The 27,927-nt window shown below is 48.9% G+C and overlaps 1 protein-coding gene across 1 annotated transcript in view; it reads right to left on the reverse strand.

The window, feature by feature from the left end:
* The window catches only part of UCK2 (uridine-cytidine kinase 2), a 59,919-nt gene that overhangs the window by 31,729 nt on the left and 263 nt on the right, over positions 1–27,927 (reverse strand). The gene's annotated exons all lie outside the window — the stretch shown is intronic.

Raw genomic sequence — 27,927 nt, forward strand, 5'->3', positions numbered from 1 at the left:
AGCAAAACTGATCTGACACAGGCAAGGCTGCCAGGGCGCAGGCAGGAACCACAGCCACTCTCCGCACACCAGCGCGGCACAAGCAGGAGGAACAGGCACGTGGAAGGGTAGGATGGGCCACAGATGAATCCTTGGTTCCATCCCTTATCAGCTGAACAACCTCCCTGAGCCTCCACTCCCTGCCCTGAAACAGAGGACCAGGAACTCACACCTCAGGATGGACGAAAAGGGCACTTTTTTAGCCTTGCGTGCACCTGCGGTGGCTGGAACACACAATGAACGCCAGCGGTGCCTCACGTGCCCACCTTCCCCACGCACCGGCCAGACACTAACTCGGGGGCTTCCGTGACGACCTGGAGGGACAACCCTTCTCCAGTCCCCCTACCAAGCTCACCTCCCTCTGTTTCTCACAGAGCTAAGTCCAGAAGGTAAGACCCTCCAAGCTCCCCCAGCACCACCCTCTGGATTCCTCCAGCAGATGCACCTAGGGAAATCGTGCCTGACGACAGAGGGCGTCTGGCCAGTTAGTGTGGGTGGATGACAGGGGCAGCCTCAGGCAAAATAGGGATGGGAGAGACAGGAGGCGGCGGGCAGGAGAGTCAGTGACAGCAGGAGCAGGAGCTGAGGGACAGGTGGTGCACAGTGGCCACCGGATGTCACTCAAACGCCTCTCTTGGCACATGGGCTGTCAAGCTGGCCAAGACCTGCTGCTCCTGCCACTCACACTGGCACATCCTGGGGTGAGCAGACACTACTGTTCCCAGGCCTCTGGTTCCATCTGCAATGCCATGTCTCTAACCCCTTTTCAATCTGACCAAATCTGCTTGCCCTCTCTATCTGGCCCCATCATCACATCCCGTCACCTGCCTCCCCCGCCTCCCCATGCCAGCAATTACAGCTCCTGTGGGCGTTGCCGCCATGTTCCGCACCCCATACCGTGCCACTCATCACTGCACTGTCATCCCTTACATCAGCCACGTGTCCTCTGCCACCACCGGACTCGTCTGTGTGCGCCAGGTACAAGGCACACAAGAGACAATGTCTGCTGGAACAATTCATGACTCAGGTGGGACTTCGGACACAGCCTGCCTACCACCTTGATGGTGCGGGGTAGAAACAAGGATTCAGAGAACAGGGCTCAAGTACCACTGTCACCTGCCAGCTGTGCACACCTGGGGAAGTCATCTCAGTTCTGAGCCTTGGTGTGTCACGGACTATAAGCAAGAGGGAGGAGGCACACCATCCCCTCCCCAGCTGTGGTTGACCCCAGGAGCACTGGAGAAAGCAGGTGAAGGGAACTGTCACTGAGTGCAAACGCTTCCTCGCCCGAGCACACGCTGTGCAGAGAATAAAGCCACGGCACGTGGGACCGCCTTCCAAGACTTGTCCTGGTCAGCGCATCCACCCGGCGCCCGTGAGGGCTGCGTTCACGTGGAGCCTCACTTCTTTGGATCTAAGCACTGGTCCTCCTGACACCTGCACCGGCTGAAGGAGTGACACTGGACTTGGCATGTGCTTTCTAACTTATTAAAGCATTCCGGCTCCCACGAGATAAACCCAAGCTGGAGTTCAGAAGGTTAACAGTTATACCACCTGGCCGACAAGACACAACCACATGTCCCAGCTCCTCGTTCCCTCACTGAAGTCACCCCAAGTCTGTTTTCCTAAGAGACACCCCTCTGGCCTGTGCAGGACAAATACACACAGGAATGGCAACTAAGAGCCAAGGGTGGGCTGTTAAAAAGACTTTCTTTTAAAGCTCAATGCCTTTAAAGCTCATTACAGGTTAGTTAGGGGTAAAATTTAAAAGACAACAAACTTCCCTAGGAGGTTTCGCTCAGTGGTTCGAAAGGGTCCCAGGTTCGATTCTGGCCAAGGGCATGTACCTCAGTTGCAGGCTCAATCCCAGCCCCGGTCAGGGCTTGTGTGGGAGGCAGCCAATCAATGTGTCTCTCACGTTGATGTTTCTCTCTCTCCCTTCCACTCTCTCTGGAAAGCAATGGGGGAGAACAATATCCTTGGCTGAAAATTGAAAATAAAAGACAACAAACAAAACTCACCCAACACCTAAAATGCCAAGTTTTAGTTTTAGGCATGCGATAGACAATGCAGCAGATGGTACCCAAGCACCGTGAGTTGCCAACTGCTTCGAAGGACCCCGATCAGGGTAGAATCCAGGTTTCAAAGAGAAGCTTCAAGTGCTGGCTCGACCGTCCGAGAGCCGCAGGAGCTTGGGGGGAGGTGGATCTGAGCCTCAGCTTCCTCACCTACTGCAAACGCAGTGTACCGGTTTCAGCACGTGCGCCACACTGTTGTAACAACTAACACGTGGCCCTTCCTGACTGGATGGCACACAGCGCTTTGCCACATACAGTTCTTTATGGTTTAAAAACATTCCCATAACTAGAGTCTTTCCACACTTTATTCTCTTGATCCCTGGGCGCCACGGACACCTCCCCCTTCACAGGCGGTGCACGCTGCACCCGGTGAGTGAGGACAGACTCAGGGTCGCCACTGCTCCACTCCATGCCGCCGCCCAGCGTCCCGTGCTGCCCGGGACAAGGAGATGGGTACCCAGTCTCCTGTCCCCACCCACCGGCCGTCCTGGAACCTCCATGTCCTCCACGTAGGTGGCCCTGCTTCCACCTGCCACACTCTCAGACGCAGTGACTTCCAGTGCATTACCCAATGCAGGTTCCAAGAGCACACATGGTACCGGCCTGTGCACGTCCAGATGTCAGGGGAAACCCTGGGATGTGCAATTCGGTTGACAGGTTCTGTGGGTCCCCGTTAGGACAGAAGGAGCTTGACAGAAAATGCAAAAACTGGGGAGTGATTCAATACACCCGTGAAAGCAGTTGTACTTCCCACCATGATGCATCCAGCACCTCTCAGAACCCATTACACCATGAGCTGCTCTGAAACAAGATGCATGGAGGCAGGTCTGTTGCTATAAATAAAGCACCGTACTTGAGGACATCTCTGCTGCAAGACACATGGAAACTCAGACAGGGGCTAGGAACAGGCATTCGTGGAATGAATCCAGAGAGCTTGACTCATGGCCACTAACCTCCCCTATGAAGTCCTGAAGAGGGCTGGCTGCACCCTACCAATTACAATCTGTGTCACTCCAAAGATAACCAACATCCTTTCATTTATGTAACAAGTGTCCACCCCTCCAAGACAGGACAGTTCACAACAGGGGGGAAAAGCATCACCTAACAAACATTCTGCACTCCTGACTGCTCGAGGCCGGCAAAGCGGCAATGTCACTTCCCCGCACGTATCTGTCCCTTCTCCTCCCAGTGTCCCTGTGGACAAGGTGCCCAGCAAATTATTCGACTTTTCAAACCCAGTCAGAATCCTCTCCATTAGGTTCTAAGGCAGGCTCAGTAAGTGTGGGGAGCGGCAGGAAGAGCAGGGGTAGGGAGGAAAGACTCCGGGCTGGAATAAAGGAGTGAGGTGTCATTTACAGACCACCAGAGGGATGGTATAGGGCGACGCGGAGACGGGGGAGCTGCAGCAGACAAAACCAGATCGGAACAGGAAAATGCAAAGTTTTAGAATCTAAAGAGATTCAAAAGATACATTTGTTTAAAAGGCTAAGTTAGCAATGTACAGTCTACCCCTAAGAGATGGGGGCAGGGATACAACCCACCACACAGCCAGTCACACGCTGTGCAGCTGTGCAGGTGGGATCTTAACCACCTGTCTGTCCCCTACGTTATCTGAGTGATCAGGTCCCAGAGGAAACCAGAGAAACCAAAGGCTACTTTCCCATGGGATGCATGGGAACCACCTGAACGAAGTTACACACCATCCCAGGACGGGACACCACCATTCCTGACCCTCCCCAGGCAGTGGTAGCTTCGGTCTTTCTCTGTGATCTCAGGCCTGGGAAGCCGCTCCAGACCCCACTGCGTGCCTGCCAACTGCCCTGCCTCGGGAACTCTCGGGGGCACTCTGCCTCACAGCTAGAGCCCCAAAGTGAAAGGGGACAGGAATGGGACCTTCACCTCCCCACTTCCCAGACAGGAGGGGACGTGACCACAAGCTCTAGTCACCACCAAGAATTAAAACGGTAAAGGAAGTAACCTTGGAAGATGAGACCTTGACAGTCAAGTCACCAAGTCCACGACCTTCCAGAAGCCCTGCGTGTCCACCCAGAGCCCCGAGCTTGTGCAAATTAGCTTCCAAGAAGAAAACACACTTGTTTGTCCCCAAGAGAGACACTCTCAAGGAAGGAGGCACAATTAGGGCATGCAGATGGGGTGGAGAAGTTCTGGGACAGTACCAGGGCCTAAGCCTGGTAACATGAGGGGCCCAAATAAAGACTTTTATTATTCACACAGGGAATAGCACCCAGGGGACGAGAGAGTGTGAAGAAAAGAAAACCTTTCCGTCAGATGCATTCTGGCTGAGGGATAGCACTCAGTAAGGGAGATGCTGAGGTCAGAGTAAGAACTTACCTGTGGTGACTGAAATTCCTTTCTGGAGAAAGGCCCTTTCTGGAGAAAGGCCCTTTCTGCAAACACCTGGCTGAAGAAGTGGGGGCAGGGAGAACATGCTGAATTTAGCATACAGACGTAACACTTTCAAAGATATAAATATTTAGTATTTTGTCCTATTTTGTTTATCTTTCATGAAAACAGAAAGTCTCATTAATATGTCTAACTAGCAGATGGACTAGGGCAGAATCGCTTTCCTTTGGCTTTGCAAATCCAGGTGGGCATTAAAGTCACCGGATGGCCTGCTGGGCTGAGCTGCTCCCCGCACCCAAACTCTCCCATGTCTCCATCTGTGACTGTCCCGGAGAGAGACGGCGCCAGCAGGGTCAGCTCTCCCTGGCGCCTCCTGGCACCAGCTCTGACAGTCCAGTTTCACAGTCTGTCCTCGTGATCCGTGGGTTCTGCCAAACTGCTAGACCACGGCCCCTCGGAGCTCAGGCGACTGGGACCTGAGAGTCACATACACGTAACTCCCAAAGCAGGACTTGGAAGGATGGAAACAGAAGCCAGGGTCCTGGGATGGGGACAGCCTTGGGGACGACGGCTGAGGTGGCTCGGGTGGCTAGAGCATGGTCTCATGCACTGGGGGTAGAGGAGTCAGCGCCTGGTCAGGGCACATACCTATGTTGGGGTTAGATCCCTGATCAGGACGTGCACAGGAGGCAACCGATCCATGTTTCTCTCTCATCCATGGTTCTCTCTCTTCCCCTCCCCTCCCCCTTCCTCCTTCTCTCTGGAATCAGTGAAAAACATCCTTGGGTGAGAATTAAAAATAAATGAAAATTTAAAAAGTTAAAAAAGAGGAAACCCCCTCTTTGATATCTGAGAGAGGTCTGACTTAAAGCAACAGCTTTCCCTGCCTGACTCTGAGCGTCATCACTCTGAGGACTTTCCAGAATGTCCCATAAGCCACATGCACAGCTGGTCCCGGAACAACACTGTTTCACTCAGTCATTACGATGCTGACAAGACGCCCCAGGAACTTGTCTCGATCAATTCCTGTGGAAAAACTGGTTCTGTTACGCGGCACTTTGCTTAGCGTTGCAGAACCTGCCGATGACATTTAGTGAGGAGTCTCTGCCAGGTTTCCAGGCTCGGGGGTGACTCCCAAGAATGGCACCCAGATCCAAGGAAAAGAACAGGGCACAAAATGAAAGCTTCCAAAGGCTCAAAAGGAAACTAAGACCAAGGAAGGAGCCCCAGGATCTGTGTGCTTGTGGGCGGGGCCAAGGGACAAAGGATCTACCAGAGAGAAAGCCAGGCTCACCCGGCAACTCCACACTCCCTCCAGCGAGGGGGTGGGGGTGGGGAACACGTGATGACAGGTTCTCAGATCGCCAGGTGTTGGGCCAGCTCCAAAGATGACAGAGAGACAGCAAGGGAGCCTGTGTCTGCCCTCCCATGTGACCTGGAGGGGACCAGATCTCAAGGCTGTTTAGGCCAGCTCCCCGCAATTCCAACCTGAGGAAGGAGACTGCTCTGGGACGGGTGGTGGCCTCCCTCCTCCCTATTCCATGCAATTTCTGGGCAGGGCCAGCCCAGCCCAGCCCAGCCCAGCCCAGCCCCTGACCTGCTACCTCAGTCACTGTTACTACTGCATCTCCTTCATCCCGGAGACCAAGTTACAGAAGCTGGGACCTGCTAGAAGCTACCCAGCAACACCTGGTCAAGGCTGGATGGAAATACTGAGCAGGCAGCGCACCGAGGGCAGAAATGGGAGAAAACTACCTTGGAGAACCCCCTGCTACCCACCCCGAGAGACATGCTTTCCAGTCTAAACTAGCTTTTCCACTTATTACAGACACTCAGACTCCCTCACGGCACTAGCCCAGCACACAAGGCTGAGCACCGACGGTAGGGACAGGGACTTGGTTTTAGGTAGGAATTCAATGCTGGATCTTATAACTGTGTGTAAAACCGTAAGGGGTTCCCAAGCACTGGCTTCCCTGGGAGGAAAAACCTTGCCATCTCACCCCTTCACCCTCTAGCCCCCCTTGCCCTGCCCCTTCCCTCTGATCTCAGAGGCCAGCAGGTCCCAGCCCAGGACTACCCACTTCAGGGCAACCTCATAAACTGTGGCTCCAGGAAGAAATTCTGCTCTGGGTCTGGGTCTCCCCACCCCCTCCCAGACTCAGAACCCACTTGGCCAAGTGCTCCATCCACAAAGACAGTGCCGCCCTGCAGTTGGGATTCTGAGGACACAGGAACCACCTGACCTCTTCCATCTGGGTTGCCGGTAACCGTGTGAGATCCACAAAACCACAACCCCCCTTCCTCCTTACCACCCGCCCCTGCAAACTGTACCAAACGACAGTAAATCAACACTGACACTCCAGCTTGAGGGCCTGCCTGGTCCCGCTGAGCTCTTCCCACCATCCTCCTCACTCATGCTCATCAGGTCCACGTGCCTGTCCCACACTCGCGCACCTGGCTGCGCGTCCACCTGGGCCACCCAGCTCTGCCTTCCTGTGACCCGTGCTCTGAGGAGGTAGCGGAGGCTTCCTGCCCACGAAGGGCATCGGCCTGACGATGGGGACTTGGGGCAACCAGTACCGAGTCCCGGGGACCTGCAGACCGGCCGCTTCTACTCCCAAGACCCATTCTATCTAAAGCCGCATGTTTCTTCTAGAACTTTAGCTTCTCTCAAATCTTTAGAAGATTCCCGAATAGTTATACGAAGGAGGCGGCAAAACGGAACATCGAGGAGAAAACTGAGCAAGTCACAAACTAAATCTAAACAGGCACCAACCACGATAACCTCGAACTTCACTCATGATCAAAGGCAGACCAGCGGTCAATCCCACTCTGTCCTTTCCGCTCAGAACAGCAGTTAAAATGCTTGCAACACCCAGCACTCCTATGTCACTGCGCAACTTAGCTGAGCGTCACGCAATAACAATGCAAAACGCTAAATGTCGCTCTAACCGAAACCTGACGTGATTATATCAGGAGAGTTGTGTGGGGAAGGGGAGTGTCCATTAAAATCTAATCATTTACAAATGATTCAATGAAGAATGTCTAATATTGCGAAGGGGTAATCAGGAAATAGCAGTGCAAATGTGACTTTTTAAAAAACACAGAAATAAATAAAAGGAGAAATAAAACGAGACCAGTGTACTATAAATGGCAAAGCTAAGGCAGCAGTTTGTCTTTTTATACACTATTGTAACTTTCACCAAAGTAACAGTACACGGGTTAAATCTGCAATTGTGCATGCACATAAGCAGCAGCACTGACAGTGAGAGTGGCCAGTTAAATAGGAAGGTGTGAGCTATTTCCAGTCTACATGATGTAAGGCTTGCCCGGCTGGCGTGGCTCAGCAGATGAGCATTCAGGCGATCTTGGTTCGACTTCCAGTCAGTCAGGGCACATGCCCGGGTTGCAGGCTGGATCCCCAGTGGGGGGTGTGCAGGAGGCAGCCAATCAATGACTCTCATCACTGATGTTTCTCTCTCTCTCTGCCTTCTTCTCTCTGAAATCAATAAAGACATATTTTTAAAAAATAAAATGTGCCCAGCCAGCGTGGTTCAGCGGTTGAGCATCGACCTAGGATCCAGGAGACCGAGGTTCGAGTCCTGGTCAGGGCATATGCCCAGGTTGTGGGCTTGGTCCCCAGTGGGGGCTGTGCAGGAGGCAGCAGATCAATGACTCTCTCGTCATTGATGTTTCTGTTTCTATTTCTCTCTCTCCCTCTCCCTGAAACGAATAAAGGTATTTTTTGAAAAAATAAGTAAAAATAAAACTATATAAGGCTAAGATGGGGGCAAAAGCAGGCACAACACTACTGTCACACCAACGTGTTCATTTTATCTGAATAGGTGCACCCTGTGCAATGGCTGAGCCCAGACACCCACCTAGTTAGTAAGCACCCCTGTGCCCTAATGATAACTGCAAAGAGCCCCCTGGGGCTTTATTCTGAGACTAGAAAAAGTTATTTCTAATCTCTAACTCAAGTCACCTTCCAGGGTCCTTGCAGCCCAAGACTGAGCATGGTAACACCCAGATAAAAGGGTTCCTCGCTGTTCTCAAGCTCCCTTCGGGGATGGATCTCTCTCCAGCAAAATGTGCTGCCCATGGGCCCCTGGCCTACAGGGACAGCCTCCGCTCCCACTGGAGGGAGCAGAAGGAAAGAGAGGCTGAACCACCTCCCAACTGTTGTTCTATAAAGAAATATTTTCCAGGCTTTTTTCTTATGAACACAATCACAAGAACTAGGGAAAGGTCACAGTAAAACGCCAGGATGCTCAAAACTGCAAATACAGCATATCCTTAGAATCCAGCAACATTAACTTTCTTTACAGGGATGCCATCTTCCAGTAAGAACAGAGAAGAGGTGGGTGCAGCCCTCGGCAGGGTACCCCGCCCCCAGGAGATTGCAAATGAGGCTGAAATAGTTCCCAGATCTCAAGGAGGCTGACATTTATTTAGCTCATGTAAAACCACCTCAGATCTTTTTTTTTAATAATATATCTTTATTGATGTCAGAGAGATGAAGGGAGAGGGGGAGAGAGACAGAAACATCAATGATGAGTCACTGATCGGCTGCCTCCTGCATGCCCCCCACTGGGGATGGAGTCCGAAACCCGGACATGTGCCCTGACCGCGAATCGAACAGCGATCTCCTGGATCCTAGGTTGATGCTCAACCGCTGAGCCACGCGGGCCGGGCAACCACCTCAGATCTTGTTCACTGTTGTACAGCTGAGAAAATGTCCCATCTTGAGGGCCATGGGCCACAAGGAGTCGTGGAGAAAAAATATGTATTTCCCAAGAGGGTAACATTTTCAAAAAAAGGACAATACCCACACATAAGTGTATGCTTGTAACTGAATAAATGAAAAGAAAGGACTTTACGAGGAAAACAAGCAAAGGGTACTGAGGAAGGGCACTGAAACAGGATTTCATTTTCACCTTCTGCACGTGTATTTCTCGTTCGCCCCACACACCAGGAGCCCAGGAGAGGGAGAGGGCAGGGCTGCCGCTGGGGCTGGGGAGGCAGGGCCCCCGGGGCTCGGAGCGCAGAGTGGGTTTCTGGACTCGGGACCAGGCTGCGTGGGCTTCAGTTCCAGCCCAGCACTTAGCGCTCACAGCTCTTAAGCCACTTACCGCCTCTGCTACATTCTCACCTGGAAACTGAGGACAATTACAGTAAGTTACCTCTCAGGGCTCTTAGAAGGACTAAAAGAGCTGATACATACAGAATGCTTCAAACAGCAGTCAGTGCTCAGAAAACATTAGCTGGCATTATTAGTGAAAATACTTTGAAAAGAAACAAATGATAAACACAGACAGGCCACTTCAGCCCGTATCACGTGATGTAAGGAAAGTAGGATGGGGCAGTGGACAGTGGTGCAGCCCTCCAACAGCGTCGTATCAATGTCTTACGAGAATACGCGTTACTTTTGAATAAGAAAGAAAAAAACACGGTGAAATGTGATAAAAGTTCTAATAAATTAAAAATTTGTGCCACCCCTCAAAAAAACCAGCGACCCAACAAGTTCTTGGCCCTCAAACACCTGCCTAAGAGCTCGGCAGGGTTCAAGGCCGGCTTGTCCATGTTCTTGTACAGTCATTTTTGACACAAATGAGCAGTGTTTAAATTCACGAGGGTGAGGTCCTCTATACTCGTCCAGTGTCCAGGAGTGCACAGCCCCTCTGCCATCCCTCCTCGGGCGCCTCCCATCTACGTCCACACGCCCACGGGGACTCACACGACAGGCAGGGCAGTGTGCCTCCCACCATGACACTGTGACCCTGAGGTGAGCGGTCACTCTGTAGGCAGCAACTACCGTGGAGCTCAGCAGCACCACCAACCTAGGACTGTCAGATTAACTTTTCAGATCTCAAATTCTGATGGCAGAATGAAAAAAAATGACCCAGATGAACTCCTATAAAACTCAGTCCCACACTCACAGCAACCACCACCACCTCCCTACATCCACTCAAGTATTTTGAGCACCTACAATGTTCTACACACAGTGATAGAGACTAGACTTCGGTCTGCTGGAAAGACAAGTCATGGGCAGCAGCTCAGGGGCCAGAGGGAAGGACACAGCTCAGAACCTTGAAGGACAGACACGTCCTTGGGCTTTCAAGAGACCAGACTAGAGGGGAGGGGACACATCGAGCAGAAGCAAGGACAGGTCCAGAGGTGTGGAGGCATGGAGATGAGCTCTCTGAGGTGGGGAAGGACAGGAGAGGCACAGGGAGTGGCAGGAAGCAAGGCTTAGGAGGGAGACGACGCTAACAGCAAGACAAAAGCCACTAAGGAATTTCAGGGGAGCGGCAGAGCCACGTGGAGGGTGAGGATGCTGTGCGGGAGGTCCGGCTGGCGGCCGGCACGTCAACCACTGGGGAGTAACACGCGGGAAACGGGCGCAGGGGTGGGGCAGGGGTGACTTCAAGAGAAATTCAGAGAGAGGTGGTGGGAACCCGAGTGGGTGTGGGGGCTGTAGGGAAGGCTGGAGGGGGGCAGAGATGGCTCAGGACACAGGCCACGCAGCAGGTATGTGGTTGGGAGCTGCGGAGGTCAGGTATGAAGGGCCTAGTTCTGAATAAACTTAGTTCCAGAACATCAGGGGGCGATGCCCAGGAGACAGTTGTATAAGCGGGAAAGGAGCCCGGGAAAGGAGTCGGGGCTGGAAATGACCTGGAGTCGCCGGCACCTGGAGGACAGAGTGGGCAGGGAGAGAGCCATCGAGCCGAGGAGGGGCTGCGGCCTGACAGTCACAGGCAGGCAAGACTGAGCACGACCAGTGAGAGGAGAGAGCAGCCAGCCAAGGGTGGTGCCACCAAGAAAACTTCCCAGGAGATGGTCACTGTCAGTGTCACAAGTCAGATAAGAGAGCCAGGGCTTCACGGGACTCAGGGCAGGGGTGCTTAGTGTTGCCTTCAGCAAGAAAAGCTTCCCATAGCCTTGAACTCTTTCCAAGTCCTCTTGACCTCAGACAGCACTGCCTGCACCTCCCTCCAACTATCAGTCTGAAGTCCTGTCTATGAAAGAGGCTCAGGATACCAAGATGGACAGCCTGCTTCCCAGGACCCTGGCATCAGAGGTCACAGAGGAAGGATGCTCCGGGAGATGGGTACTGCTTTGTTTAGCAGACATCACTAAACACCCACGTGGCCAGGCACTGTGCAGGCCCCGGGCTCACACAGACGAGTCAGACGTGGACAGTGAGGTCCCCGAGGTCAGGGCTTCACCGGAGCAGCCTGGATTCCCAGCACCTACCAAAGGGCCTGGCACTTTGTAAGAAATCGGTAAACATTTACTGAATGACTATATGGATGGGAGCCATGGCCTTGCTTCTGGGGCAGACGAGGGTAGAAGCACCAGAGATGGCACAAGCTCTAGATAAGGGGGCCTAGGGTCTTGCTGGGTCCTCACGGCCGCCACAGTCGCCGTGCCAACACCATCAGGCTCACGTGCCCGGTCAGAGTGGGTGGCAAACAGACAAAGAGCCAGCTGGACTGACAGCAAGAAAGCCTTTTCCAACAAACCAGGGAGGTGTATTTCCATCACTGCCTAAGGGACTTCACAAAGCCTCCATTTTGTCACATCACAAAGGCTCCGTCCCATTAAGACCCAAGAGAGGAGGCCATGGCAGCCTAGGTCCACTCTTGTCAGAGGACGGCGTCTCCTGGTCACGTCCTCCGGAGACCAGGGCTCAATCCTGCATTTCCTTCCAGAAAGGCATTCGCTGGCTGCCGCTGTCGTCCCAACACAGACTAATCACAAGAGCATGTTTCCAGCAAAGGAAAACAGGCACATCCCCAGGAGATGCCCCTCCCCTTTAGCCCGTCTCCACACCAAACTCAACTTTGGAGAAATTCCGGAGACAACCAATATGCCACACAGCCGAAACGCCCCCAGAAACCCGACCGAGACGCAGGCAGGCCCGCCACGCCGCCTCAGCTAACGCCACGCCGATGCCAACTCACCTGTTGGCAGATGCCAGCCTGTGGGCCACACGATGGGCAGGCCACCTGGCCCCTGGATTCCAAGCTCTCGTCCTGCTCAGAGCTCCTGCTTATGAGCAATCCGCTCATAAATTTCAGAGTTTTGCAGCAGAAAGGAAAGTGTGATACCAATAATTACACACCGCCTGCGCTGGGGAACGAAGGGACACTCATAAGCCCAATGTTTTGGGGTGATGCATGTAATAAAACTTTGTTTTTTTAAAAATATATCTTTATTGATTTCAGAGAGAGGAAAGGAGAGGGAGAGAGACAGACAGAAACATCAATGATGAGAGAGTCATTGATCAGCCGCAGCCCGCAACCCGGGCATGTGCCCTGACCGGGAACTGAACCCTGATCACCTGGATCCTAGGTCGATGCTTAACCGCTGAGCCACGCCCGGCCAGGCTGTAATAAAACTTTGGAAAGTGTCTTTGTCCTGTCCAGTCACTAATTCAATAAGGACATGGCCCATTCCCTACCAGCCACAATGAACTCAGGACTGAAGCCACCACCAGTTTCCCAAGCTGCAGTTCTGCTCAGCACTTTCCTGGCTCTAATCCGTGCGCTGAACGGTGGACACCCAGACTAAGGCAAGTGCCTGTAGCATGGACAGTTTTTTCCCTAAAGATGATGGATCTACCTCCCCCTAAGACAAGAAATATCATCCCCTTTGGTTAAAAGACAAACTCTTCTAACATGTCCTGAGTTAAAGTAAAGATCCAGTTCCTACCAAAAAGCATTTAGTTCAACAAAATAGGTGGCATCTGTAGCAAGAACTTAATAGCAAGATCTTTAGTTTACTCTCCCGCTGGTCTTTTATTTTTTTAAATGCACCATTAAACAGGCACCTGAGCCACCTAGCATGTACTCCTACGTGACCTCTGTCGCAGACATGCCAGCAGTGCTATCAGGTGAAGGGACACCAAGAGGAAGTCCCAGTCAGAGCCAAAGCAAAAAGTTTAAATGCTGAGGACCAGAAAAGGTCACCAAGCTTTCTTCAAGTGAAGGTGGCAAGGAGTTTGAGAAAAAGGTCCTTAAAGAGGGTGACACACACTGTTTTCAGACCATGCTGGCCTCAAGCCACAGCATGGAACCAGCCCCGATCCTGATGGGGGAAACACACAGCGGAGACACACCTGGGACAGATTGCCTGTGACTAACGATGCAGGGGCCCAGGCCCGCGAGAAATCCCGCAGGCATCTGTGGAGGTGCACGCAGGCAGGTGGCAGGGGATGCCAGTCTTTCAGAACACCACCAAAGATTACATATGACAGCCACACCGTGCAGGATGGAAGCAAGGGTTCACAAAGAACTTGGTGCATGCAGGCAGTGGTGAGAACAAGTACAGGATGCTCAAGGCTGTTACGGACTTAGCAAATGTAAAGGCTGAGGACCCTCTTCTAGAGATGACTACACAGATACCCAGTAAGAAACTGGCAAAGCTAGACTGGAACCCAGGTTCCTTGCCAGCGGTCATACAAAGGAGTGATTAAAAAACTAATGCTGATGCTAAAATGTGAGGGACTCAATGACTAAGGAACACACCCTTTTACAATGTTCGTTTTCTGCTTTCAACAAAATTAAAGGAGCAAGGGGCAAGCTGGCTGACCCATAAAAATGCATCAGGTCCTGACATACAACGTGAAAGATAAAAATCTGAGTGACTTTGATATAACAGAAGGCCTTCCTTCCACTGCCATCTACCTGTGTGGGCAGGGTTTCTCCAAGTTTAGATCTACAAAAACAAAACAAAACAAAAAAAAAATCACATGCCTGAGTTGTGGGCTCAATCCCCAGTGGGGGGCATGCAGGAGGCAGCCAATCAATAACTCTTTCATCATTGATGTTTCTATCTCTCCCTGAAATTAATAAAAATCCCTTCCACTCTCTCTAAAAAGTAATGGAAAAAATATCCTTCAGTGAGGATTTGGAAAAAAAAAAAAGTGATAAAAACAAGAAAAATGAAAGAAAAGAGAACAAAAATATATGATAGGATAAAGTATTTTTCAAACCAAAACTCTCTTTGCATCTTATGGGTGCAAACCTGTTTGAAGACCACCTAGAGGATGGGCAAGAGCAGACAGAGAATGACTGCTGAGAGAGGACAAAAGGGCCCTTCAGCCAAGAAAAGAAAAAAGCAGCCAGAATGCCAGGACCAGAGAGCACACTAAAGGACTGATTAAAGCCATCACAACCTACCACACAGGCACAAACAAAATTCTCATGCTTCCACCAGGGACACGCCAGGCAAAATTCTTATAAAAGCACAGCAGGTTTTTAATTTTTTAATTAACTTTTTTAGGATTTGTTTTGTATTTTCTGGGTATTCTCTGCTTTATTACTGTGATATTATCATAATAAGTGTACTGCTTTTCTCTGTTCTTCCATATCTCTTATTGGCCTCCTTCCCTGCCTCTGCTTTTCCTCTCTCCCTCTTCCTGTTCCACTGGAACAACTTTCCTTTTTTTCTTTTCCTCCCGTTATTCTCGGTCTTCCTGTCTTTTTGTTTGTCTTTTTATTTTATTATTTTTTCTCTTTCAACCATTTTCCGATTCTTACTCTCTACCCTTATTTTTCTGCTTGCTCTCCTTTCTGCTCAGCATCTTTTCTCTGCCCCTTTTACCTCCCAAGAGCTTCTCTATTTTTTACTTAACTTTATTTACTATTAGAATTAATATCCTTTTCTTTCTTTTTTGCTTTAGTATTTGTGTTCTCACTTCACTCTCCCAATTCTACTTTCTCTTGGGTTTTTTTCATTGTGATTATCAGGATATTTCTTAAGTTCCTGTTTGTTTCCTAGCAACTTGGTTGCTTTGTTTTGCCCTGTCAGCACCTGTACAACAGCTCACACGACGTGGTTGTGGCTGAGCCCCACAGTTAGCCAACCTGAGAGGAGAGTCCTACCATGAATGGGTCAACAGTAATGCAGAACCAATCGCAACAGGAGAGCCTAAAGAACCCACAAAGGGACACACCTAGAGCAAACAGCTCAGAAGTATAAGGAAAACACACCTCTGGGTCCCAATGAACAGCCTACAAAATCCCATCCCACAAGACTGGGAGAAAACAAATATACCTAATATATAGATACAAACACTAAGTAGTCACTAAAATGGGGAGACAAAGAACCCCCTAACTAAAGAAAAGGAAAAATCACCAGAAAAACACCTTGATGAGATGGAGGTAAATTATCAGAAATAGAGTTCAGAGTAATAGTTATAAAGATGCTCAAGGATATTAATGAGAAACATGAGATACTTAATGGGAAAGTGCAGGGACTTAGTGAAAACATGAAAAAAGAGCTGGATATGATAAATAAGAACCAGGCAGGAATGAATACTATATCTGATATCAAGAATACGCTGGAAGGAATTAAAAGCAGGCTTAATGAAGCAGAGGAAAGAATAAGGGACTTAGAAGATAAGGTAGAGCCCGGCCGGGCGTGGCTCAGCGGTTGAGCGTGAACCTAGGATCCAGGCGATCGGGGTTCGATTCCCGGTCAGGGCACATGCCCGGGTTGCAGGCTCGATCAATGACTCTCTCATCATTGATGTTTCTATCTCTCTCTCTCCCTCTCCTTTCCTCTCTCTGAAATCAATAAACATATATTTAAAAAAAAAAAAGATAAGGTAGAAAAAAAACACTCAATTAGAGCAGCAAAAAGAAAAAATACTTAAGCATGAGGACAGTCTAAGGGAGCTTTGGGAAAACAGAAAGCAAAACATTTGCATCATAGGGGTACCAGAGGGGGAGGAAAGTGAGCAAGGGGTAGAGAACCTGGTGGGGGAAATAATGACAGAAAACGTCCCTATGCTGGCGAGGGAGAAAGCCACACATGCTCAGGAAGCACAGAAGGTTCCAAACAAGAGGAATCCAAAGAGACCCACTCCAAGACACATCATAATTAAAACGGCAAATGTTAAGGACAAAGAGATGATATTAAGGGCTGAGAGCGACAAGCAGTGACCTACAAGGGAACCCCCATAAGGCTGACAGCAGATTTCTCAACAGAAACACTTCAGGCCAGAAGGGATTGGCATGGGGTTCTCAAAGTAATGAAAAGCAAGAACCTGCAACCAAGACTGCTTTACCCAGCAAGGCTATCATTTAAAATTGAAGGTGAAATAAAGAGCTTCCCAGACAAAAAAAGGCTAAAGGAGTTCAGTACCACCAAACCAGCACTGCAAGAAATACTAAAAGGACTGCTCTAAGAAAAAGGAGAAATAGTGAGAGAAAGGTACATCAGCATAAAAGGGAAAAATGGCATTAAATAAGTATATATCAATAGTAACCATATATGTAAACAGAATAAATACTCCAATCAAAAGACACAGGGCAGCTGAATGGATAAGAAAACATGACTCATATATATGCTGTCTACAAGAAACCCACGTGAGAGCAAGATTCACACAGGCTGAAAGTGAAGGGATGGGAAAAAATATTCCATGCAAATAGAAACAGAAAAAAAAGCTGGAGTAGCAATACTTATTTCCGACAAAATAGACTTCAAAATAAAGACTATAACAAGAGACAAAGTAGGTCAATCATAATACTAAAGGGATCAACCCAACAGGAGGAAATAACCTTTATAAACATATATGCACCCAATATAGGAGCACCAAAATATATAAAAAATTTATTGGTGGACTTTAATGGGGAAATCAAAAGCAACACAATCATAGTGGGGGACTTTAACACCCCACTGTAATCGTTGGACAGATCATCAAGATAAAAAAATCAACAGGAACATAGAGACCTTAAAGGACACACTAGATCTAATGGATTTAATTGACATTTGCAGAACATTTCATCCCAAAGCAGCAGAATGCACATTCCTCTCAAGTACACATGGAACATTCTCTGAAACAGACCATGTGTTAGGGCACAAGGCAAGTCTCTACAAGTTGAAGAAAACTGAAATCATGTCAAGCATCTTCTCGGATCACAATAGAAATCAACCACTATAAAAAAAACTTCCGGGGAAAAAATGAAAATGAACAGACAACAACCCAAAATCTATGGGACACAGGGAAAGCAGTCCTGAGAGGAAAGTTCATAGCAGTACAGACCTACCTCCAGAAACAAGAAAAAGCTCTATTAAACCATCTAACACAACAACTAAAAGAATTAAAAAGAGAACAGCCAGAATAGCCCCAAGAAAGAAGGAAGGAAATAATAAAGATCAGAGCAGGAATTAACCACATAGAGACTAAAAAAACAATACAAAAGATCATTGAAACCAAGCACTGGTTCTCTGAAAAGATAAACAAGATTGATGAACCTTTAGTGAGACTCACCAAGACACAAAGAGAGAGGACTCAAATAAATAAAACCAGAAATGAAAGAGGCAATATAACAACTGACCCAACAGAAATACAAAGGATCGTAAGAAAATACTATGAGTAACTATATGCCAACAAAATGGACAACATGGGTGAAATGGTCAAAAAGTTGAATCACGAAGAGGCAGAAAACCTGAACACGCCGATAACAACTAATGAAATTGAAGCAGTAATCAAAAAACTCCCAGCAAAGTCCTGGACCAGATGGATTTACAGGCAAGTTTTACCAAACATTCAAAAAAGAATTAACTCCTATTCTGCTAAAACTATTCCAGAAAATTCAAGAGGAGGGAAAACTCCCAAGCTCTTTATATGAGGCCAGCATCATCCTAATCCCAAAACCAGATAAAGACACTATAAAGAAAGAAAATTACAGGCCAATATCCCTGATGAACATAGAATCTAAAATCCTCAACAAAATACTAGCAAACCGGATCCAGCAATACATTTTAAAATATCATACACCATGACCAAGTGGGATTTATTCCAGGAATGCAAGTCTGGTATAACATCTGCAAATCAATGTGATACATCAAATAAAATGAAAGACAAAAATCATATGATATTAATGAAGAAAAAGCATTCAATACAATCCAGCACCCATTTCTGATAAAAACTCTCAGCAAAGTGGGAACAGAGGGATCACACCTCAACATAATAAAGACCATGTATGACAGACCTACAGCCAACATCATACTCAATGGTCAAAAACTAAAACCATTTCCCCAAAAACAGGAACAGGCAGGGTTGTCCGCTTTCACCACTCTTATTCAACATAGTACTGGAAGTCCTCATCACAGCCATCAGACAAAAAGAAAACATAAAAGGTATCCAAATTGGAAAGGAGGAAGTCAAACTGTCATTATTTGCAGATGACATGATATTATACATAGAGAGCCCTAAAGGCTCCACCAAAGTACTACTAGATTTGATGAATGAACTCGGCAAGGTAGCTGGATACAAAATCAACACCCAAGAATTGACAGCATTTTCATACACCAACAAAGAACTCTCAGAAAGACAAATTAAAAAAACAATTCCATTTACCACTGCAACTTAAAAAATACTACCCAAAGCAATCTATAGATTCAATGTAATTCCTATTAAAATACCAACAGTATATTTCACAGAGCTAGAACAAATATTCCAAAAATTCATGTGGAACCAAAAAAGACCCCAAATAGCCTCAGCAACCTTGAAAAAGAACAACAGAGTTGGAGGGATCACTTTACCGGATATTAAACTATACTACAAAGCCATTATAATCAAAACAGCCTGATACTGGTACAACAACAGACATACAGATCAATGGAACAGACCAGAGACCCCAGAAATCGACCCACGCCATTATGGTCAATTAATATTTGACAAAGGAGGCAAGAGCATACAATGGAGTAAAGGCAGTCTCTTCAATAAATAGTTCTGGGAAAATTGGACAGGTACATGCAAAAAAATTAAACTACATCACCAACTTACTCCACATACAAGAATAAATTCAAAATGGATATACTACTTAAATGTAAGTCGCTAAACCATAAAAATCCAGAAAACATAGGCAGTAAAGTCACAGGACATCTCACCTAGTGGAATTTTCACTGATACATCTCCTAGGGCAAGAGGAACAAAGGAAAAAGTAAACATATGGGACTACATCAAACTAAAAAGCTTCTGCACAGCAAAAGAAAACAGCCTCAAAATACAAAGGAACCCCACGGTCTGGGAAAACATATTTGCTAATGATATATCTGATAAGGGGCTAATTTCCAAAGCGTACAAAGAACTCATACTGCTCAGCAAGAGGAAGACAAACAACCCAATTAAGAAATGGGCAAAGGACCTGAACAGACACTTCTCCAAAGAGGACATATGGATGGCCAAGAGACACATGAGAAAATGTTCAACGTCGCTAATCATCAGAGATGCAAATTAAAACCACAATGAGAATGGCTCCATCAACAAGTCAACAAACGACATGTGCTGGCCAGGGTGTGGGGAAAGGGGAGCCCTAGTACACTGCTGGTGGGAATGCAGACTGGAGTAAAGGCAGTCTCTTCAATAAATAGTGCTGGGAAAATTGGACAGGTAACATGCAAAAAAATTAAACTACATCACCAACTTACTTCACATACAAGAATAAATTCAAAATGGATATACTACTTATACTATAAGTAGTACAGTGGTGTAGCCACTACGGAAAACACTATGGAGTTTCCTCAAAAAAATTAGAAATGGAGCTGCCTTTTGACCCAGTGATCCCACTTCTAGGAATATATCCAAAAATCCTGAAACACTAATCAGAAAGAACTTATGCACCCCGATGTTCACAGCAGTGCAATTTACAACAGCTAAGATCTGGAAACAGCCCAGATGCCCCTCAGTAGATGAGGGGGTGAAAAGCTGTGGGACATTCACACCACGGGTGTAAGGAAGGATCTCGTACCCTCTGGGACAGCATGGGGGGGCCTGGAGAGTATTATGGTAAGGGAAATAAGCCAGGCAGGGAAAGACAAGTATCACACGATCCCATTTATATGTGAAATCCAGCTGTAAGGAAGGATCTCGTACCCTCTGGGACAGCATGGGGGGGCCTGGAGAGTATTATGGTAAGGGAAATAAGCCAGGCAGAGAAAGACAAGTATCACACGATCCCATTTATATGTGAAATCCAAAGAACAAAATAAACTGATGAACAAAATAGATTCAGTGACGTAAAAGCATGGAACAGACTGACAGATCTGAGGGAAGGTTGGGGTGGGTGGGTGGGTGGTGAAAAGATTAACCAAAAGATTTATATGCATATGTGCATAATCCATGGACACAGACAACAGTGCGGTGAAGTGGGTGCAGGGTGGAAGGGGTCAGTGGGGAAAAATGTAATATTGACAACAATAAAGATAAATTAAAAAAAAAAAAAAGAGCCCAACAGTAACATGCCACAGGTCACACAAAGGGCACATGACACTAATACTGTCACTAATACTGTGCTCTTCTAAAGTAAAGTGCGGGAACACACAGGACAGCAAGGAAAGACACTCCTGGGCACCTGTTCTCAGGCTACCATGGAGGGTGCCAAGGTGGCACTGGAGAGGACTTAAGGCACTCCAGGAAGTGTGTGAGGCCCTAGGGAGTAGCCATGTGAAAATAACTGCTTTAAAAAAACCATACCAGCCCACCCTATGTGGCTCAGCAGTTGAGCACCGACCTAGGATCCAGGAGATCGTGGTTCAATTCCTGGACAGCACACACGCCTGGGTTGCAGGCTGAATTCCCAGTAGGGGGCATGCAGGAGGCAGCCCATCAATGAATCTCTCATCATTGTTTCTATTGCTCTCTCCCTCTCCCTTCCTCTCTCTGAAATAAATAAAAAATATATTTAAGAAAAAATAAAATTAAATTTAAAAAAATAATAAAAATAACAAACATCTTATGGAAAGATCATTTCTAACAGCCAGATGGCAAACTTTATTTTTATTTTTACATATATCTTTATTGATTTCAGAGAAAGGAAAGGAGAGGGAGAGAGAGACAGAAACATCAATGATGAGTCATTGATCGAGCCCGCAACCCGGGCATGTGCCCTGACTGGGAATCGAACCCCAATCGCCTGGATCCCAGGTCGGAGCTCAACCGCTGAGCCACGCCCCGCCGGGCTAAAGCAAACTTTTTTAGAATTAGCACCCGATCATCATCAGAATTCTCAAAGCACATGCAATTCATTTTAGAACCAACGCAGATTCAAATTACTGCTCGGGGAGGCCTGAAAGCCCGTGCCTTTATGATGCCTCACACTGTTCAGGTACTTGTGCTAAACAGCCTGCCGATGGCATGTCCCCCACTGTATGTACCTCGGCTGTCTCTATGTGAAGGCCTGGACCTGACCTCCTCCGGCATGTGACTGAATCAGTATTCAGGACCTGTCAACACCCAACAACTGTTAACACCTTTATTTTGTCTTTGAGAAAATTCTTCCTTTTTATTTTCATGTAAACTTGTTCATTTGGAAATATTTCACTTTTAGGTAGGATTGAAAGGAAACATATGTATTAAATTTATTTATTTTTTTTTTTTTTTAAATATATCTTTATTGATTTCAGAGAAAGGAAAGGAGAGGGAGAGAGAAACATCAATGATGAGAGAGTCATTGATCGGCTGCCTCCTGCACGCCCCCGACTAGGGATCGAGCCTGCAACCCGGCATGTGCCCTGACAGGGAATCGAACCCTGATCTCCTGGATCCTAGGTCGACGCTCAACCGCTGAGCCACGCCCGGCCGGGCAAATTTATTTATTTTTAACCCTCACCCAAGGATGTGTTTTCATTGATTTTAGACAGAGAGCAAGGGGGAGAGAGAGAGAGAAACACCCAGCTGAGATGCTGAAGCTGCCTCGCACAAGCCCCAACCAGAGACCGAACCTGAAACCTAGGCATGCGCCTGACCAGCAATGGAACCTGCAACCTTTTGGTGTATGGGTCGCTGCTCCAGACAACTGAGGCACCCAGCCAGAGCTACATATATTAAAATTAAATGATCAGCCCAGCCAGCGTGGCTCAGGAGATCCAGATCGCGGCTTGATTCCCGGTCAGGGCATGTGCCCAGGCTGTGAGCTCAATCCCCAGTCCAGGAGGCAGGAGGCAGCCGATCAATGACTCTCTCACCATTGATGTTTCTCTCTATCCCTCTCCCTTCCTCTCTGAAATCAATAAAGATATATTTAAAATAAATAAATAAGGGGAAAAAAGAAAAAAACGTTCTTACCAAAAATAAAAATCAACAAAATAAAACATTTTTTAGTCACAAAAAATACTTTTGAAAGAATCAAAAGATTGCCCTGGCCAGTGTGGCTCAGCTGGTTGAGCAACCTCCTGTGCACCAGGAGGTTGCCAATTCAATTCCCGATCAAAGGCACATGCCCAGATTGTGGGCTGAATCCCAGGTAGGGGACATGCAGGAGGCAGTCAATCAATGTTACTCTCTCCCCCTCTAAAAAAAACAATAAACTATTCTTTTTTTAAAAAGAATACACCCACCAACCTCTTTTACTGATATAAAAATTGAGAACAGCCCTGGCCAGGTAGCTCAGTTGGTTAGAGCATCATCCTGATATGTCAAGGTTGCAGGTTCAATCCCCAGTCGGGGCACATGCAAGAAGCAACCAATGAATGCATGAATAAGTGGGACAGCAAATCTATTTCTCTCTCTCTCTCTCTCAAAATCAGTAACTAAAAATAAAGATTAAAAAAATTAAGACATGTCTAAGAGACCTTAAGAGATCTTGAGCAGTCCCAACAGCACCATCCTAGAGCCCACTGGCAAAAAAGGTAGTGAAATTCCCAGATACAATCTGTATGCATCACGGGATCTCATAAAAGCCCCATTAGACAAAGAAGTGCCGACACCGGGCAGAAGGCCTAAGCACTCTCTAGTCGTGAGCTGGAGTCAGGTGAGCACAGTGAGCATCAGAAACCACACAGAAACCACGCTACAGACAGTCAGGGCTGCTGCCAGGCACTGCGAGAAAGGCAGTGGCAGGAGGGGCCCTGGACCTGCTGGTTGGTCTTCAGGCACCACGTTAGTCGCTGGCGCAGCGAACCAGAGAATTTCAGGCACAGCAAACACCAAGTGTGAAGATCCTTGGGCAGGTGGACAGCCTGGCATGCTCTGCAGTGGGTGTGGCTGGCAGAGAGCCAGGGTAGAGTGGCAGGGCCACACCAAACCAAGACTTGATGGCCTTGGCAGTTTGGGTGGTAGAAAGCACAGGATGCCAGCTCTGAGAAAACAGAAGGACCAGCCAGTGCCCTGGTTCTGGGAGCCCCTGATAGGAGGGTGTGGAATGAGTGGTCTGGCCAGATGGGGTAGCAGCTGAGGTTCCAGGAACAGGGCTATGGGAGCCCAGGGCCTGCCTGTCTAGAGCAGGATGTTCCCAAAGCAGGCGCTGACTCATGCAGGAGCTGAGCTGACAGCCCACACCTCAGAGGGGACTGCACTGTACCCTCTTGATTTATATTAGTCAGACCAATCTCCCTAAAAATACCTCTGAGGACTAGTCATTGCTTCTAGAGGAAACTTAGTAAAGGAAAAATCTTGATTCTAGTCCAAGTTCTATCACTTGCTAGATAAGTGACCTCAAGTCAAGCATTCTCTTAACCTTATCTTCCAATGTCATCCATCAACTGGCCGGACTTCAAAAGGAAGAGACAGTCAAATGCCTTAACAATATAGGACTTGATGGTTCCAGCAGCTTCCAACCAGGAAACACCTGCAGAGACGCCCCCTCCTATTGCCTATGTCCCCGACTTCCCCTCAACACCTACCCAGTAACATTCACTCAACAAATATCTATTCGGCACGTGCTAAAGAAACGCTAAGGCTCTGAATAAGTGGTGCCAGTGGATTAGGGTTCGAGCACTTTTCATTTCTGAGTCACTGCAACATGAGTAACAGTCATATATGGCTTGAAGCCCACCTATGGCTTGAAGTCCTAATTCATATAATTTTATGATTCGAAAAAGGAAAGGGTAATTATAAATTAAGGTCTGCCTAGTCCTGGCTGGTGTGGCTCAGTAGGTTCGGCAGCATCCCGTGCACCAAAAGGTTGCTGGTTCGATCCTGGTCAGGGCACATGCCCAGGTTTTGGGCTTGCCCCCAGTAGGGGGTGTACAGTAGACAGCTGGTCAATGTTTCCCTCTCACATGGATGTTTCTCTCCACCTCTCCCTTCCTCTGAGAAAAAAAGAAAAAGGCCTGGCCAGCTTGGCTCAGTGGTTGAGCATCGACCTGTGAACCAAGTCAGGGCACATGCCTGGGTTTCTGGCTCAATCCCCAGTGGGGGATGTGCAGGAGGCAGCCCATCAATGACGATTCTCTCATCATTGATGCTTCAACTCTCTCCTTCTCTTTTCCTCTCTCTGAAATCAATAGATATATTTTTAAAAATCATATTAAAAAATGAAAGCAGTATTATGTTTAAAAAATATATATGGTCTAACTCATTTTAACAAATACCATAAGGAGCATGAAGGCAAAAACAAACAGGATACTCAGAACTTTTATTACAGTTGACAAGCCACTTCAGTACAAGGCAAAATGCGGTATACCTATAGGAGCATCAGACAGAAAATTATTCTGGTTAAAGAAATAGAGAACAAAATTCCCTGGAGGAAAAAGTCACAGAACTGAGGCTTGCAAGGTCTAGAGGCCATTCCAAAGAGGGGACCGAGGGCCAAGCATCAGTGGAAGCAGCTCCCCAGATGGGTCTGTGCGCCTCTGGGTGGAGAGCAGGGAAAAGAGTGGAAAAATAATGTCCTGGACCACATCTGGGGGTTCAGGGGATCTGCGCTGTACTGAAACATTTGACTGTAGTCTGGGCAACAGGAAGTCATGCAAGGTTTCCAGAAAGCACAGTGACAGAGCCACTCTGGTGGACCACACTGGCGAAAGACCACGAAGACATCACAATAGCAACAGCAGCAAAAATGGACAGGAGAGGAGACACAGAGAAAGAAATTTAAACTGTTTTTTCTTTTTTTTCCCTTCCAGGGTTACTTCTTGCTCTCTCTCTAGGCCCCTCCCTTACGGAAAAATACAAGAATCAGGTTTTTCACATGGATCAGAATAACTTTCTCAACCCACCAATTTTCAGACGAGATTCTCACGATGGTGGGCACAGCAAAACTTCCTCAAAAGTTCTGATTAGTCTCCATTTACAAAACAAACTAGGAAGTGTGATCTGTGGAATGGCACTCCAATATTTTTGCCTTCTCCAAACCAAAATAATTTAGTCTGAGATAAAATACTTGTGCTCAGGGCAGCCACAACATTAGAGCCCTAGAGAGATGACCAGGAGTTGGTTTTTCTTATGGGGAGGGAGTGGAAAACAGTCAGGATCTACACCACATTTCCGCATTCCCACCTCCTGTCAGGCTGACCAGAAACCAGCCTGCAGCCTCTCCAAGTAGCCCCTTTCCAAGTTGAAGCCGTAAAGGTGTGTCCTCCCCACCATCCTGAGTCCATTCTCCTTAAAACAGGGGCAGCAGGGACAGGCAGCACGGGGCTAGCCCTGGCTGAGCCACGAAATACAGATCTGAGAACATTCCCTCATCTCCAAGTGATGAGAGTAAGTGCTGGGCTCCAGAGGCTCTGAGCTTCTCAAGTTGACCTTTTTTTAAAATTGATTTTAAAAGAGAGGACAAGAGAGAGAGGGGAAAAACAAACAAATCGTCGGTTTGTTGTCCCACGTACTTACGCATTCGCTGGTGGATTCTTGTTGTGCCCTGACCCGGGATGGAACCTACAACCTTGGCCCCAGGGACGGTGCTCTAACCAACCCAGCTACCCGGCCAAAGGCTCAAGCTGTCATTTCTGATGATGCTCTTAGGCCTCTGCCTTCTCCCAAATTCCTTTAACAGGCCCATTTGTAATAAAAAACCCAGGTGATGGAGTGTCAACCTTGCTTCCAGACCCTCCTGCACTACAATACACGGGCCTGAGACTTCTAACAAATGTCCAGTTTGTTGATGCTGACCATCCTCAGTAAAGAAGAGAGGAACCTGGAGTTCACCGGACCAAAGGCAGCAGGGCTGTAACAGCAGAGCCAAGATATAGGTGCAACACGCGAACTACAATATGGAATTTGAGAAGTCAACGTTCTTTTGGACTTTTTTTTTAATTATAAAACAACCTTAAGCAATGACAAAGTACTTATCAATGTCAAAAATGCACAACAGACTTTGAAAACTGCATGAAAACAGACCTTTTCCTAGAAGTTTCTATAACCCCTGTGTCCATAGGAAACGGACAGCAGTTAGCCCTGCCCCCCACGGCCGGAGGGCTCCCCCCCACTGGACAGTTTATCAACTCAGATTGTCAACTGAGAACAGCGATGCCTGAGAAACACACGAGGAGACCGGAGCTGTTTCCACCTCGGCAGTGGCTAAATTATTTAGATGCTCACCAAGGTCACCGCGCCTCTGCTCGCCGCGCCCCTCCAGCCGGCCTCCTTCCCGGGCCCCGGTTAACGCGGGCCGGTTACGGGGCGGGCACCGCGCGAGGAGCCGGGACAGAGCTGAGGGGCGCGAGGGGCCGAGCGGACGGGCCCCGACGGAGCTCCCGGAGCAGGTGGCGCTCCCGGCAGGCGGGGCGCCCGCTCTCCCGAGTGACTAGTAACAGCCCCACTGCCAGAGAACATGGGAAACGTTTTAAAAATGTTCGCGCAGGGCGAACGCAGCACGAACGCCAGGGACCTCGAGCAGGGAGCTGGGGACCGGGTCCAATAATCGCTCGGTCAGTCCGGCCCTGGAGGGAACCGTGGAACCAAAATGGAGGGGCCGCGCCAGGCGGCTGCGGGCGAGCACCGCGTGGCGGGCACCGCGTGGCGGCCGCGTGGCGCCGGCGGCCTCCAGCTCCGCGCTCCCGCCCGGAGGCGCCCGCGGCCGCGCCCTCGGGAGCCCCGCTCCCGGCAAGTTGGACGGAGGTGGAGCCGCGGCCACCCCCAAGGCAGCGAGGGCAGTGAAGGAACATCTGGGGGCTCCACCCGCGCCCACCTGCGGGAAAGCCCGGGTAAGGAGGAGAGCACTTCCCCGTCTCTCCTGGCGGACGGCACAGAGAGCAGGCTGGGGGGCCCGGCCCCGGGGGGACCCCTTCCGAGGCCCGCGCGAACGCCCCCGGCGTCCAGAGCGCGGAGTCAAGGCAACTTTCTCCTGGAAGCCGGCCACGTTTCCCCTGCGGCCAGAAGAAAGGGGCGCCTCGACTGTCTCATGTCACTGATGTCACCGCACCTTTGTGGCTCTCAGGATTTTCCCCGGAAAGCCCTGCAGTCCCAGCCGAAGCGGGCTCGTCTTCCCGGACGCGCCCGCGCGCTCTCGCGCCTCGGCCGGGTCCCGACCGCTCCGCCCCGGCACCCGGCTGCGCCGCCGGGCGCACGACCACGCCGGCCGGAGGGGACGCGCCGGGGCGCCGGGGGCCCGCCCCCAGCCCGCCCCGCAGCGGCGAGAGCACCGGCAAAACAATAAGCGCCCGCCTCCGCCCCTCCCCCACAGGACCCCGGCCCGAGCCGCCGGCGCCGGGGAAGGACCCTTGGGGGGTGGCCGGCAGCCCGAGCCCTCGCGGCCCCGAGCCTGCC

This window comes from Miniopterus natalensis, chromosome 19, assembly GCF_054644295.1.
Source record: "Miniopterus natalensis isolate mMinNat1 chromosome 19, mMinNat1.hap1, whole genome shotgun sequence".
Lineage (NCBI taxonomy): Eukaryota > Metazoa > Chordata > Mammalia > Chiroptera > Miniopteridae > Miniopterus > Miniopterus natalensis.